This window comes from Pteropus vampyrus, unplaced genomic scaffold, assembly GCF_000151845.1.
Source record: "Pteropus vampyrus isolate Shadow unplaced genomic scaffold, Pvam_2.0 Scaffold182, whole genome shotgun sequence".
Lineage (NCBI taxonomy): Eukaryota > Metazoa > Chordata > Mammalia > Chiroptera > Pteropodidae > Pteropus > Pteropus vampyrus.
Window position 1 is genome coordinate 81,517 of NW_011888963.1, and position 11,480 is coordinate 92,996.

Here is an 11,480-nt window from a genome sequence, read left to right on the forward strand (position 1 = left end):
TACCGTTCATGTGAGCCCTCTCTGGGTTCATTAACTTGCTCCTCTAGGCATCCTGAGTAATGAAGCTGTGGCACTCTAGCACCTCTGATAACATCCCCTTGTCTGTTCAGTGGAAACAGAAAGACTGGGCTGTGCTGGGAGCTTTGGTGATCAGAGTCATGTGGAGGGAAAATTTGGAAAGTCAGATGGAAGAGACCTTAGAGACCATCGATTTAAGCTTTTGTGTGCATGTGTTCAAACTTTTGTTGCAACAGAGTAGGTAACAGATGATCATGAAACTGTGCTGGTTAAAGCAAATGAGGTCCCTAAAGTCTATTTCTTAGTGCTCCTGCTTCCCCCTCTCCATCCCTTCCCTCTCACTCACACCCCTGACAGCCCTGGCCAGGCTCTAGGAAGCACATGGTGTAAAACAATATTCAAGTCCAAGGCCTTTATTTGACAGATGAGGACATTGACCTCCAGTAGGATACTGTGATTTGTTCAAGGTCACACTCAGCTGGTGGGGACGGAGCTCCTCCACCCCTCCTAGTGTTCTTTCTACCTTCTCCCTTTAAGCAGTTTCTTGACTTTCTTAGAAATGAGCCAATATAAACAGACTGTATTGATTTTTTTTCTTCATTTTTTTTTGGGTCTATTCTCTATATTCTAGATTTTAAAAAGACAATTTTGAGCATTTCTTTATCAATCCATGGTATTTTCATCCTGTTGTTGCAATATTGCTTCACAGAACTCCATACGAAGCAGTCGAGGTTAATTGTTAAGTATCGTGATGATGGAGGAGGGAAGAGGGATCCAGACTAATTCCCTGTGAGGGAGCTGGGAAATAAATGTTAAGAGGGAAAGGACTATCCCACGCTGCCTGTTCTGCCCAAACGGCTCTCTCCTAAAACCCACTCATTTAGATAATAATTTGGTTTATCAAGCTGCACTTAAAAAATGCCAATGTCTTCCCTCTAGGCAAAACTCATTGATTACTTGTACCACAAAGAGAATATTAATAACATTTCCTGAGCACTTTGTACATGCCAGGCACTATGCTTAGTGTTTCACATGCATTATCTTATGTAATCCACATAATAATGGTATGAGGTAAGTACAACTGTATCTTGGTTTACAGAAGGATAAATGGAGGTTTATAGAGGTTAAGCGTTTCACTCAAAAGCACACAGCTGATAAATGGCAGAGTCAAGATTTGAGTCCCTGCTCTTAGTGGCTATGCTATCCTGCAATGAACAGTCAGTCTCATACCCAACTACCCAGTTAGAGAATGGGCACTTCATCAGATATGTAGAAGAAGGACAGGGCTGGGTGGGTCTTTCCTCTCTCATTTACAACGTGGCTCAAGTTACTTCTGTATAGATTTTGATTAGAGAGTCTCAAGAATAAAGTATAAAATAAAAAGACTCATCTAAATATAACTAAATTATAAGAATTAAAAACCGTAATTAAAGTATAAGATTTGCTGTAAAACATAATTGAGAGCATAATTTCTGGGGGAGCTATATGCGATCACCCCTGACTTCTTATTGCCTTTATGGACTTTCAATTCTTAAAATCTTAAAATTACAGTGAGAAGGGATTGTTAAGGACATTTAAGTATAGAAAAGTTAATGACTGATTATCCATTTTAAAGAGAGGTAAACTGGATATTTGAAATAATACTTAAAAAAATCTTATTTAGAAAATGGTGTCAGTCTTCACATCATTCAAATCTACTTGTAAGAAACAGACTAGCAAATTCAAATTGGCTTAAACAATAGGATATTAATTAGGACTTATAGCATGCAATTCAAAAGTTAGAGTAGGCTTTATGTTTGATTGATTCTGTGATGCAGAAAATGTCATCAAAGGGCCAGGTTCTCTCTGTCTCTTCATGCTACTATCTTAAACTTTGGCTTCATTCTCAGGCTGGTTTTCCTTAACAGCATGGCTGCTAGCAGCATTTGGGGCTTTAAGTCTCCTTATTCGCATAAGTGGAGAAGAGAAAACTTCTGGATTCCTATTGCTGTCTCTTCAGAACCAAGAACAGCATTCCCAAAGACCTCTTTTCTTTCTTACTGGCCAGAATTAAGGGCCACATGACCATTTTTTAGCCAATTGCTAGAAAATGGGTTGAGATTTTTTTTCAATGTTGTATATTTATTGAATAATCAATCTTGGGTAAAGAGAAAAGAGAACTAGGTTTGGGAAGAGACTGAGGAGTGAGGCAAGTCCCTGGGTCCTGCGCTGCAGGGGGAGGGGTCACTTGTAAAACTCGTGCTCCTGTTCATCCTTCTTGATGGCTGTCCTGTATGCTTTCTTGAAGTCCTCGGCCAGAACAATGTAGCAGTTCTCTCCGATGGCCAACATTCCACTCTCCTGACAGATTGAGTTGATAGCAGCCCCTGAAATCTTATCTGGCTGGGCCACATAACCTTCCAAGTCACCCTCCTCAGAGAGATTCATCTTGCTGGTGATAGTAGAGAAAATCAGTCTCTTCTGGCGGCGGTCAGGGAGTGGAAATTCAATTTTACGGTCAAGGCGTCCTGGCCACAGCAGGGCAGGATCCAGGGTGTCTGCTCGGTTTGTGGTCATGATCACCTTGACATTGATGTTCTGGTTGAAGCCGTCCATTTGATTCAGCAGCTCCAGCAGGATTCTCTGAACCTCCCTGTCAGTCCCTGTCTGGGCATCAAATCTCATGGTGGCGATGGCATCGATATCATCTATGAGGATGATGGCAGGTGTGTTCTCCTTGGCCAGGCGGAACACTTCCTGGACCATGCGGGGGCCCTTGCCCAGGTACTTCTGTACGAACTCCGAGCCCCCAAACTGGTTAAATGCAGTGGTGGTGTGATGAGCCACAGCCTTTGCCAGCATGGTCTTCCCACAGCCAGGTAGGCCATACATGAGGACGCCTCGTGGGGGGATCGATGCCAATCTGCTTATACAGCTCAAAGTGCATAAGCAGAAGCTCCATAGCCTCCTGCACCTCCTGCTTCTGGATGGCCATGCCCCTAATGTCTGCATACAGGTGGGGACGGAGCTCCTCCACCCCTCCTAGTGTTCTTTCTACCTTCTCCCTTTAAGCAGTTTCTTGACTTTCTTAGAAATGAGCCAATATAAACAGACTGTATTGATTTTTTTTCTTCATTTTTTTTTGGGTCTATTCTCTATATTCTAGATTTTAAAAAGACAATTTTGAGCATTTCTTTATCAATCCATGGTATTTTCATCCTGTTGTTACAATATTGCTTCACAGAACTCCATACGAAGCAGTCGAGGTTAATTGTTAAGTATCGTGATGATGGAGGAGGGAAGAGGGATCCAGACTAATTCCCTGTGAGGGAGCTGGGAAATAAATGTTAAGAGGGAAAGGACTATCCCACGCTGCCTGTTCTGCCCAAACGGCTCTCTCCTAAAACCCACTCATTTAGATAATAATTTGGTTTATCAAGCTGCACTTAAAAAATGCCAATGTCTTCCCTCTAGGCAAAACTCATTGATTACTTGTACCACAAAGAGAATATTAATAACATTTCCTGAGCACTTTGTACATGCCAGGCACTATGCTTAGTGTTTCACATGCATTATCTTATGTAATCCACATAATAATGGTATGAGGTAAGTACAACTGTATCTTGGTTTACAGAAGGATAAATGGAGGTTTATAGAGGTTAAGCGTTTCACTCAAAAGCACACAGCTGATAAATGGCAGAGTCAAGATTTGAGTCCCTGCTCTTAGTGGCTATGCTATCCTGCAATGAACAGTCAGTCTCATACCCAACTACCCAGTTAGAGAATGGGCACTTCATCAGATATGTAGAAGAAGGACAGGGCTGGGTGGGTCTTTCCTCTCTCATTTACAACGTGGCTCAAGTTACTTCTGTATAGATTTTGATTAGAGAGTCTCAAGAATAAAGTATAAAATAAAAAGACTCATCTAAATATAACTAAATTATAAGAATTAAAAACCGTAATTAAAGTATAAGATTTGCTGTAAAACATAATTGAGAGCATAATTTCTGGGGGAGCTATATGCGATCACCCCTGACTTCTTATTGCCTTTATGGACTTTCAATTCTTAAAATCTTAAAATTACAGTGAGAAGGGATTGTTAAGGACATTTAAGTATAGAAAAGTTAATGACTGATTATCCATTTTAAAGAGAGGTAAACTGGATATTTGAAATAATACTTAAAAAAATCTTATTTAGAAAATGGTGTCAGTCTTCACATCATTCAAATCTACTTGTAAGAAACAGACTAGCAAATTCAAATTGGCTTAAACAATAGGATATTAATTAGGACTTATAGCATGCAATTCAAAAGTTAGAGTAGGCTTTATGTTTGATTGATTCTGTGATGCAGAAAATGTCATCAAAGGGCCAGGTTCTCTCTGTCTCTTCATGCTACTATCTTAAACTTTGGCTTCATTCTCAGGCTGGTTTTCCTTAACAGCATGGCTGCTAGCAGCATTTGGGGCTTTAAGTCTCCTTATTCGCATAAGTGGAGAAGAGAAAACTTCTGGATTCCTATTGCTGTCTCTTCAGAACCAAGAACAGCATTCCCAAAGACCTCTTTTCTTTCTTACTGGCCAGAATTAAGGGCCACATGACCATTTTTTAGCCAATTGCTAGAAAATGGGTTGAGATTTTTTTTCAATGTTGTATATTTATTGAATAAATCAATCCTGGGTAAAGAGAAAAGAGAACTAGGTTTGGGAAAAGAGACTGGGAAGTGAGAGAAGTCCCTGGGTTCTGTGCTGTAGGGGGAGAGGTCACTTATAAAACTCAGGCTCCTATTCATCCTTCTTGATGACTGTCCTGTATGCTTTCTTGAAGTCCTCGGCCAGAACAATGTAGCAGTTCTCTCCGATGGCCAACATTCCACTCTCCTGACAGATTGAGTTGATAGCAGCCCCTGAAATCTTATCTGGCTGGGCCACATAACCTTCCAAGTCACCCTCCTCAGAGAGATTCATCTTGCTGGTGATAGTAGAGAAAATCAGTCTCTTCTGGCGGGGGTCAGGGAGTGGAAATTTAATTTTACGGTCAAGGTGTCCTGGCCACAGCAGGGCAGGATCCAGGGTGTCTGCTCGGTTTGTGGTCATGATCACCTTGACATTGATGTTCTGGTTGAAGCCGTCCATTTGATTCAGCAGCTCCAGCAGGATTCTCTGAACCTCCCTGTCAGTCCCTGTCTGGGCATCAAATCTCATGGTGGCGATGGCATCGATCTCATCTATGAGGATGATGGCAGGTGTGTTCTCCTTGGCCAGGCGGAACACTTCCTGGACCATGCGGGGGCCCTTGCCCAGGTACTTCTGTACGAACTCCGAGCCCCCAAACTGGTTAAATGCAGTGGTGGTGTGATGAGCCACAGCCTTTGCCAGCATGGTCTTCCCACAGCCAGGTAGGCCATACATGAGGACGCCTCGTGGGGGGATTGATGCCAATCTGCTTATACAGCTCAAAGTGCATAAGCAGAAGCTCCATAGCCTCCTGCACCTCCTGCTTCTGGATGGCCATGCCCCTAATGTCTGCATACATCACACCTAGCTTCTGGTCTGAGGTGAGCATCATGATGCTACTGTCGGCCTCAGGAGGCAGCACATCCACCAGGGCATTGCTGTGCTTGTGGAGGGCCACCAAAGCACTGGGCTCGAGTAGCTCCCCATCAATGGCGCTCAGGATGTGCATGTAGTAATTGGAGCCTGTGGTGGAGCCCACTATAGCTGTATTCTGATCCACAGCCTCCAGAAACTGCCCAATAACTAGCGGGATGCTCTGGATTCGCTTCACCTCCTCCTGGGCGTGGAGGAATTCCTTCTTCAGGTTCTTCTGCTCATCCTTGATGTACTCCTCCTGCACCTCCAGGAACTCCAGCTCTTGCTGTAGCTTCTTGTGGCAGCTGTACAGATCCTTCTCAGGCTCTCAGGCTCAGGCCCCAGGAATGAAAGGCCAGTCTGGGGCCGTGACACTGACAGTGCTGGGATCTCATCCCCTCTCCTCCATAGTGACCCCCTGTGGGTTGAGATTACTCACTGTCAGCCAGATTCATCTCTTTAAATGAGGTCATTCCTTCAGACACCATTGCGTTTTTCTCAACAAGAGAGAAGTGGAATGTATGTTACAAAGGCAACCACAATCTCCAGTGTAGGCTTTGCCTGTACCAGATGGGTACCCTGATTCATTGACATATTCAAGAGACATGTATTAAATATCTACCATCTGCTCAGAACCAAGAGATTCTAAGGAAAAGTCACACATGAATCCATTTTCCTATTAGGTGACAAAAACTACAAACTGTGCCTCATGCCCTTTCTGCTTTCTCCTCCCTACCCTTTGGTATAAGCACTCAACAAAATCCCCGCACAGCCCAGGGTTGCACTAAAGATGGAAACTGAGACCAAATCGATGGCTCCAAATCAAGAAAACTGGCCGGATTCAGTCAACCATTTAGTTTCTAACCAATTATTTTATTAAACACAAATCTTTAAAAGAATCAATCTTTCTTTTTACATAGACCAACTTCCCTTTACCAGGTGATAGATTACACTGACTTAATCTTTAATTCTAGAGAGTACTTGGTATATATCTCCATCACCCACCACTCATCAGTTTGACAGGTAGCAACTTTACTCTGGGGCTTACTATGTTACGTACTTACATATATTATTTTTGGAGCAGTAGGAGCAGGGCTCAAAAATACTTATATGCAGAGCTCAGAGTGTCCTATTTTGGCAAAATAATTTCATTTGTTAGTGAGAAATACCTTCAGAAACACTTCCCTTGAAAGCGATTAAGGCATGGGCACTGGGAACAAGTTATGAGTTGTCTTATACTGTGGTTTAGCGAGATTTAAAGTTGGTCAAATAAACAGTTTTAAACCTCTCTCCCCTTTTTTCCTAGCAGCCCAGCTGACTGCACCTGCCTCTTTATTAACCTCAGAAAAGTGAAAACCTAGCGACATGAAATTAAATCTTTTTCTGCTTTGGCACCAGTATGCCCATGGAGAGTGCTAAAGACATGTGGGAGATTTAATGCTTATGGAGAGCAAAAGATTATTTGCTTCTGCCCCAGCAGCAGAGCTATTCTAAGAGCTCTGATTGCTTAAGAGAGGCAAGGCATGGGCATGGCCTCCCTTTCTCTCTCTTGCTTAGACTTTTAAGTCTTGTTGGTTTATTTATTTGTTGAAGAGATGATAACATAGTCTAGAGCAGTCATTTTTCTGAGTTTGTTCTTCTGGGTGACTCCCAGCTGATAACTAATACTATTTGTATTTACAAAGATTACGAAAAATTATTTACAAATAATATACATTTTTACTTTTGACATAATTTTATCACGTAACTATTAACTCATAAAACCCAAGAAGCATCCTATTCTAATGTTAGCAGGTGTTTTGATGGTGGAAATGAATAGAGAGAGGTGAGGAGGGGAGGGATCTGGGAGTAGGTGACCTGAGATAATTTCACTGTGCCAACATGAACATGAGGTTTTGACTTGCCACAGTCCTGTATTCATATAACTTTTCAGAGCTCAGCCTTTCAACTTCCAATGACTTTATTTTATGACTTTTGTTTCTCACAGATTAGACACCAACTCCCAAAGCTATTCTGTACTACCCTACATATCTTTTACTGCATAAACCTTTATCCAAGTCAAAGTATGGATCCCACCGGTGTCACTCTTTCACATACAGAGTGTGAGACTCCCTACTCCAGAACCTTAAGGATACTCTGAATATGCTGAAGAATGAAATTAGTGGCCAGATGGGAGAGCAAAGAGGTTTTCTGGTTGAGTGTCCTTCTCACCTGTGTACGATTTTTTTTTTAAACTTAAAGGACTGAATGAATTATTTTGGTGGGTTGCAGACATATCTTCCCCATTGTTCTTGAACCCAGGAAATAGAATATTATTTACCCTTCACTTATGTTAGAAACATGGGAACAATCTTTAGTGCTTCCATTTTTGTTATTTCTCGCTTCTCATTCATTCTGAAAGCCTGTGGTTCTGCTTACAAAATACACACAGAATGTGTCTACTTCATCTCTGCAGTCAAGATCCTAGCCCATGTCACCATATCATCCTCAGGAATTTTCTGTCTTGTCTCCTTGGCTCAATCCTTGCTCATGCATAATCTCTTCTCTAACTCGAGGCCAGAATTTTCTTTTAAAAAATACAAATCAGAGTATGCCAGTTTCCTTCATAAAACTCTCTATGGTTTCTCAGTACCCTGAATAAAATCACCTCCTAACTATGCTCTCCTAAACCCTGTTTGAAGTCGCTTCTGCTAACTCCTCCAAGCTGTCTATTGCCTTCATCACTGTGCCTGGGGTTGTTACTCTTTTCTTTTTTTCGTGTGTGTGTGCTTAGTTTCTTCCTTAGTTGTCCACATGGTCTTAGCTTAAAAGTCACCACCTCCAGAGGCATTCCTCAATTAGCCTTCCAAAGTGGTGTGGTAGTTACTGCAGATCAGGGAGTTTGACATGCATTCAAACTATCTTTTCCTATGTTGAGAATGCAAAACTAAAATTCACATTTCCTTGACTCTCTTGGAGCTTGGATCCCAGAAGTGATTAAGTTTCTATCATCACAATGCATTCTGAGTTTCACAGGGTCTCAGTTTTGACGGGACCAAGCATAATTTGGCTGGCACGGATCGTGGTGGAAGTGGGGTGATTCTGGAGCAGGCATTCGTAGCTGTGGCTACCGTATATAGCAGCAAAAGGCACCTTCCCTTGTCAGGGGCCCTGGGGTAGCAGCAACAGCTGTTTTGATTGCACTTGGGCTGGAATGTCCCGCAGTCAGCAGGGTTGTTTCACTGTCCTGATGCAACAGCTTCTTTTAACAGATTGTGCACAGGCTGGGGATTGTTCTTGAGAGGTCAGGCTAGAACGTGCTCCTCCAGCCCTTTTTAACAATTTTATAATCACTGAATTTTCTGTGTAGAATCCCTTTCCGCTTAAACTAGTTAGAGTGGATTCTGTTGTCTGCAGTAAAGTCTAGACCAATATAAGGTCCTTCCATAAGTTATTCTTTAGCTCTTTTTTTGCCTTTTTTCTTCACCTTTATCATGATTTAAAGTATACTGTTCGTCTGATCTCTCTCCACTACAATATAAGCTTCATGGGAATGGAGCTTTCTTTGTCTGTGCTCTGTTGCTCTGTCCGCAACACCCGAGGTGATTCTTGAAGCATGGAAGGTGTTCTGTAATCATTTTTTTGGATGAATGAATGGGCCCTAGGAATTTGCTGATGTACTCCACGCCCAGCCCCAGCCATCTTAGTAGCTGGGGGTTTGCTCTGCAGCTATAGTCTTTCATTTGACTCACCATTTGTTTCTGGTCCAGCTCCAATTTAGTTCTTCTGACTCAGCAATGGAAACATGCACTTCTGATAACGATGACAGAGTGAGTCCTTGAATTCGTTAAAAGCTCTGCAACAGGAAGCTTCTGCTAAATGGTGCCTTGCACCATTATCAGAACAGGGCTCAGCCGGATTTCACTATCAGTGTGTCAGGCAGCGGGGCACAGACTGGATGAGGAAGGCCAGCCTGGTTTGGCTACTGCAGGCTCTTGCACGATGGACTATTTCACAAACAATGGCAAGACTAGGCACTTTCCTTCTGAAAGACTGCCCAAGATAATCCTATCCATGCTCGTTGTTTGCATGTCTCTTTCCCATAACCCAACACGCTTTCCTCCTTTGCAACATGTTCCCAAGTTTACAGCATGCCTAGCTAATTTAACACGTTATTTGCTCTTTCTTAGAGCCCTGCTTTTCCCTTAGCCTGTTTCCAAATGAAGTAAAGGTTCAGAAATGCATGTAGTCTTTTTGCTATGTTTTTAACAAACTGAGAATTCAGTTTCTTGGCATAAAATGTTGAATAATAGATTATTTGCCTAAAATAATTTATGCCTCATTCAATTTTTTATTCTAGTGCTAGGTGCAAGGTTTGCTACATAACGGGTGCTCAATAAATGTTTGAAGAATGATTGAATGAATGAATCATCCTAGTTTTGTCCCTTTTTTAAAAAAAGCTGGCAAAAGGTTAATATATGCTGAGGAGACAGTATATGAGGGAAAAAATCCCACATATGACTTTGATTCTATTCAAATTTGTTCCTGCTGTTAGGATTTCATTAACATTTTCTCCACGTCATGCCTACTGAATATCATTGCTAGGTTTTGTTGATAAGTGCCATTCACAAGCCACATCTGCGAACCTAAGAGGGTAGCCTGCCAGGTGGGTCTTCCTTTTCTCAGTCCTGGCACAAATAAGGTGGCAAAAATTATATGCTCTTTTTGAGAACTTGTATATGGCGTGATGTGCTTCTCCAAGGTCAGGGCAAGCACCCACTTTACTTTGCATTCATGAGCAAGAATGCTGGCGACAGGTAACCTTCAGAGAGGGAGGCTGTCATTGGAAGAAGGGTGCTGGCTGGAAATTGAATCTTCCTTAAAAAGTCACATCTGCTGGCTGGCAGGAGAAGGAACTCATGTCAGGGCAGGCAACTAACTGGCAGTGGAGGGCTGCTGGTTACTGATTAAGCTGGGCAAGGCATTTTGAAAGCAAAGAGCACTTCCCAAGTTGAGATTAGGCAGGCTCTTGCAGGCTCTCACAGCTGGGAGGGTAGGGGGGAGCAGGTGGGTGGAAAAGGGTAAGGTCAGAAAGAGGGCAGGTAATGGGTATGCCCTTGGCTTATGGGTAAGAGAAGTCCTGTTGCAGGGGTGGCCAGGCCCTCTTTTGTCACTGGAGTTGCCTGAGACAGGTAATGTCTCTCTAGAGCAGAAATTCCTCTCGCTGAGGTGTTGAGGCACTTCACAGCTCTGCCGGCTGTCTCAAAAGGGCAGTGTGAAATTCTCAACCCCAAGTGGTTTCTAAGTCTCTATTAGTCAATAGGTAGATCACACAGTTCCCTTCGAGTACCTTTTGAAGACTGAATATTTCCATTCTCAAAATTGTTGTGGTTGCTACTGTGTTCACTTGTTTACGGTGTAACAAGTCTTGAGTTATGTGGTTTGTGGATATTATGTTAACTATTAAGTTAGCCTGGTATGATATAGGTATATTTATCCCATTTTATAGATAAAGCACCTGAGGCCCAGAGAGACTGAACAACTTGTCCCATATCACAGAGCTGGAAAGTGACAGAGCCGGTTCGCCCGAATGAAAGCAATTCTGCCCCTGTCTATGGGACTGAGTCACTAAATAATGGTTCTTTGCCAAATGCAGAAGATTTTAAGACATTTGGCCCTAAGGCATTCTATTTTCCATAATTGGGAACTAACTGTACGTTATCACTCTTATGTCCCCCAGACGGTATTTTATTAACTATACATCAAACTAAGTTTTTTTCGGATTCAGTTGAGTGAAGCAAAACACAGACTGGGCATAGGGTGGGCAGCAAGCACAGGAGGAGTGGGTAACTGGCTTATAAAATGTGAGAGAACGAGAGCCAAAAGCCAAAGCCTCTCCCTCCCTTGCCCTCTCC

General features: G+C 42.5%; 2 pseudogenes; both read right to left on the reverse strand.

Annotated features, from left to right (window-relative positions):
- Positions 1–2,118: 2,118 nt before the first annotated feature.
- LOC105299388 lies at positions 2,119–4,485 on the reverse strand (annotated as a pseudogene).
- Positions 4,486–4,758: 273 nt separating this feature from the next.
- Positions 4,759–9,267, reverse strand: LOC105299389 (annotated as a pseudogene).
- Positions 9,268–11,480: the final 2,213 nt, after the last annotated feature.